General features: G+C 38.7%; 1 pseudogene across 1 annotated transcript; it reads right to left on the bottom strand.

Annotated features, from left to right (window-relative positions):
• Positions 1 to 3,445: 3,445 nt before the first annotated feature.
• Positions 3,446 to 3,891, bottom strand: LOC116547276 (annotated as a pseudogene). Its single transcript, XR_004267008.1, has one exon. The product of XR_004267008.1 is annotated as an uncharacterized LOC116547276 (transcript).
• Between the last annotated feature and the right edge of the window lie 1,216 nt (positions 3,892 to 5,107).

Below are 5,107 nucleotides of genomic sequence, written 5' to 3'. Positions count from 1 at the left end.
TAGAAGAGTACCTGACCATTTACCTTGGCATTTAATGGACACCAATGTCATTGTAAAATGCATATATGTCAGTTATTATGCTTACCTTGCAAGGCTTTTAGGATAAATACATCTGAAAAGGTATGACAGTCTTTTAAAGATTTTTATACAGTTTTGACTGTTAAGTGCCAGGTCCTGTTGTAGGTATTCTGGAAAACACAAAAATGACCAAGGGCTCTGCTAAACTTGTCCTGTGGAAGCAGGATACCTATAATTAACTGTTACAAGGCAGGGTCAGACAGGACAAGTGTTGTAATTGAGTGGAATGTGCTAAATCTCTGTTTAAGTCTTCTGTGTCTCATCTTGCCCTTTGAGAACATTGATAATGATTTTTATATATTATTCCTTTCTCTTCCAATTCCTGATTCAGAGTTTTCTTTAAAGAAGAATTGTTTATATTGCCTGGTGATAGTTTCATATTAACTCATGTAGAAAGGCAGAGTGAGTAGAGATGATACCATTCCTTCCTCTGTTGCTGAGCTACCAGTGTTCATTCCATTCAGTAAACTTTTATTTGGCACCTTGTAAACGTGCTAGCCATAGACTGGTTGCAAGGCACAAAGCCTGTTTAAAAGGTAATTGCCTGGATTTTAGCTTAAGTTCTTATGTTCCTAAAGGGATGGTGTATATATGTGGTTTTATGGTTGTTAATTGCATAATGTGGTGCAGAGTATGGAGTCAGATGTCAGCAGGAATCCTTACTACGCCTCTTAAAGCAATGTTTTTTTTTTTTTTTTGATTTCTTATGTGCTATTGGAATAACAGTACCCCTCCCAGCAAAAATCGGACATTGAAATTAATGCTGTTGTGAAGAACAGGTTCCATGAGATAAAAGTAACCAAAAGCAATTAGCTCAGTGTTTGTCATGCAGAAGGTGCTCAATAAATGTACATTTCTTTCCTCTTTTTGTGAAAAACAAAAATCAGACATTGAAATGTCTGTGTGGGGCCGGGCGCGGTGGCTCACGCCTGTAATCCCAGCACTTTGGGAGGCCGAGGCGGGTGGATCACGAGGTCAAGAGATCGAGACCATCCTGGTCAACATGGTGAAACCCCATCTCTACTAAAAATACAAAAAATTAGCTGGGCATGGTGGTGCGTGCCTGTAATCCCAGCTACTCGGGAGGCTGAGGCAGGAGAATTGCCTGAACCCAGGAGACGGAGGTTGCGGTGAGCCGAGATTGTGCCATTGCACTCCAGCCTGGGAAAAAAAAACAAAACTTTTTTCTCAAAAAAAAAAACTCACAAAAAAAAAAAAAAAAAAGAAATGTCTGTGTGACTTAAAACTTGGTTGCTTTATTTTTTTTTAGAGACTAAATCTACTTTTGGAATTGTTTGGCTTTTTTTGTGGAAAACAATTTTGATCTTAGTATATTTTCCATTTCATTTTTAGCCTGTAAATTAGTATTCCCTGTGTGTAGGATACACTTGTTGCAAATTCATTTTCAGAGTTTTACATTGATCTTTAACACTTGACCTGCATTGTACAGAGCAACATTATTAGTACAGTCAGATCTCTGTATCTGTGGGTCCCATCAACCAAGACTCAAAAAATCCACAAAAACAATAAAAAGTAATCATACAATAATAAAAATAATACAGATAAAAACCCAATGCAGATAAAAACCCAATACAGTATAGCAGTTGATTTGCATAGCACTTACATTGTATTTGGCATTATAGGTAATCTAGACGTGATTTAAAGTATACAGGAGGATGTGTATAGGTTATATGCAAATACTGTCCCAATTTATATGAGATTGGAGCATCCACACATTTTGGTATCCTATGGGTTCCTCAAACCAATCCCCCACAGATAGAGAGACAACGGTATATAATAATATTGGAAAATACATAGTTGCAGACACTGAATTGAAATAGTTCATATAGTTAGTTTTCAAAAAAACTCTCAATTTATTAAATTTACTTAAGAACTGTTTTCAGAACATAGACTTTTCCTCATAAACTACGGTAGATTAGAACTAGATTTTATAGCCTGTCAGTCTTTGATTGTAACCTGCATAACTTGGACAAGTTTCTTACCTCCATTAAGCCTCAATTTACTTTTCTATAAAATGCAACTGATAATACCCACCTTACAGGATTATCGTGAGTATCAAATGATATACAATAATGTGTAAATCAAAGCTATAGTTCAGTCCCATGAGTCCTGGTAAATCTGGATTCTGGAAGTAGAAAATATATTTCTGAGTTTTTGAAAAAGAACTTTCAAGATTGTTATTTATTTATTTATTTATTTATTTTTGAGATGGAGTTTCACTCATGTTACCCAGGCTGGAGTGCAATGGCACGATCTTGGCTCACCGCAACCTCCGCCTCCTGGGTTCAGGCAATTCTCCTGCCTCAGCCTCCTGAGTAGCTGGGATTACAGGCAGGCACCACCATGCCCAGCTGATTTTTTGTATTTTTAGTAGAGACGGGGTTTCACCATGTTGACCAGCATGGTCTCGATCTCTTGACCTCATGATCCACCCGCCTCGGCCTCCCAAAGTGCTGGGATTACAGGCTTGAGCCACCGTGCCTGGCCTAAGATTGTTATTTATATAATTTACTACTAATAAGTAAAATCAGCATGATCCAATTTTAAAGTATTAGAGATTGCTAAATTAAGGTGGAACCAAGGTGTCAGTAGAATAAGTAATTATGGAATTAGTAGAATGCCTTGTACTTTATAATGATAAATTTTATTTAAAATTTGAAAAGTGCTGTTTTTATAGGTTGAGCACCCCTAATCCAGGAGTCTGAAATTTGAAATGCTTGTAGGTCCAAAACTTTGAGCATTGACATGATGTCACAAGTGGAAAATTCCACACCTAACCTCATGTGATGGGTCATAATCAAAACAGCCAAAACTTTGTTTCATGTACAAAATTATTAAAAATAATGTATAAAGTTACCTTTAGGCTATGTGTATAAGGTATATATAAAGCAAATGAATTTCGTGTTTAGACTTGTGTCCCAATCCTAATCTGTCCCAAATGCTTCTAAATCTAATCTGTCCCAAATGCTTCTGGTTCCAAGCATTTTAGATAAGGGATAGTCAATGCCTAAAGTATTTTCCATTTTACAAATTAAGTAGTACTTACATTTTTCTTTTAAATTATGGTAAATAGCCCATTTACAGAACTGGAAAAGTTAGAGCAGTATAACATATTCACAGTGTTGTGCAAACATCACTGCTGTCTAATTTTAGAACATTTTAATCACTCCGAAAAGAAACTTGCACCCATTAGCAGTCACTTCTAGGATCTCCCTAATTTTCCCAGCCCTAGGCAACCACTAATGTACTTTCCGCCTCTATGGATTTGCCTATCTTTTCAGGACTTTTCATGTAAGTGGAATTGTATGATAATGTTTGATTTTTTTTTTTTTATTATTATTTTTTTTTACAAAGCTACTTTTAATACTTTGGGGTGAGCCTCACAGGAATAAAAACACTGGGAAGGGGTAACCCCCTCATCCCCGGGAGTGGCCCAGGGTGAGAGAGGCTACCTGAGGGGAAGGAAACACAAAAGGGACCCGATGCAGACTCAGGGCAAAGGGAATGCCGTCGGTGCTGGGACCTGTGAGCAATGCAGGAGGAAACGCTAGCGTGGTGGGACTTGTCCAGACACACAGGCAAAGGGCAAAAGGGTTGGACACGAAGCTGCAAAGCTACTTGGGTTCCTCCTCCTTCTCGTTTGCTTTTTTCTGCTTCTGCTGAATGATCTCTGAGTCCTCTGCTTGCAGGCGGCAGCAGAAAGCCTGTCATCTCGGCGCTTTCCCGTAACCGAGTCACTCTGCTTTTTTAATTCTTCTGGTGGGTGAGCTCTCACTGATTACCGTGGGTCATGGCTAGGGCAGTGGCTCCGACCTCCCTTCGTTATGTCCCCTCCTTCTGTCCGCTGATTTCTTTTTTTTTTTTTTAATTTATTTTATTGCATTTTAGGTTTTGTGGTACGTGTGAAGAACATGCAAGATTGTTGCATAGGTGCATACTTAGCATAATAGTTTTAGGGTTCAGTAGCAAGTGTCAATACTTCATTTCTTTTTATTGCTGAATAATATTCCATTGTATGGAAATACCACATTTTATTCATCAGTTGGGGCTGTTTCTAACTTTTTGGCTACTATCAATGGTACTGTTGTGAACATTCATGTGCAAATTATTGTGTGGGAATATGCTTTCATTTCTCTTGGGTATTTATAGGTGTGGAATTGCTGGGCCTTTCCAGAAACTCAGACTTTTTACAAAGCAGCTGTACCTTTTCACATTCCCATTCCCACCTGCATTGTATGAAGGTTCCAATTTCTTTACATCTTCACCAACACTTGTTGTTTATTTTTTTGATTATAACCATCCTAGTGAGTGTGAAGTGGTAAGGTGAGGCTCTATTTGCGGTTTGTAACTTTTTATTTTTTCAGTAGAGGCTGGGTTTCACCATGTTGGACAGGCTGGTCTGGACCTCCTAACCTCAAATAATCCAGCCACAGCCTCCCAAAGTGCTGGGATTACAGGCGTGAGCCACTAGGCTCCTGTTCAGTAACTTTTGTTTACAGTCATTAGGTAAATTGTTGAAACTTTTACTTGGAGATACATTGCCAGATTCTTTGATGACAAGGAATGTTTTTGGCTTTAGGATAAAAGCTGTAGGCCAGGTGCGGTGGGTGAATCGCCTGAGGTCAGGAGTTAGAGACCAGCCTGGCCAATATAGTGAAATCCCTGTCTCTACTAAAAAGACAAAAATTAGATGGGCATGGTGATGGATACCTGTAATCCCAGCTACTTGGAAGGCTGAGACAGGAGAATTGCTTGAAACCAGGAGGCGGCAGTTGCAGTGAGCTGAGACCGAGAGATTGCACTATAGCTTGGGCTAGAAGAGTGAAACCCATCTCGAGAAAAAGGGAAGAAAAGCTATTCTTTCTTAGTTTCCTGTTGAGTAAATAGTGAACTCTGGTGGATGGAACTGATTAACCACATTGGGTGGTGATGGGAATGGTGGTGTGAGGACTTAAGCTGTATAAAAGGCTGTCTTCTATTAATATGAATATTTCTTTCTTTCTTTTTT

The sequence above is a fragment of the Sapajus apella genome, unplaced genomic scaffold, assembly GCF_009761245.1.
Source record: "Sapajus apella isolate SASKATOON/1434 unplaced genomic scaffold, GSC_monkey_1.0 scaffold2568, whole genome shotgun sequence".
In the NCBI taxonomy this organism is placed as follows: Eukaryota; Metazoa; Chordata; class Mammalia; order Primates; family Cebidae; genus Sapajus; species Sapajus apella.
Note: the sequence above shows the minus strand (reverse complement) of the source record. Positions and strands in the feature narration are given on the sequence as shown.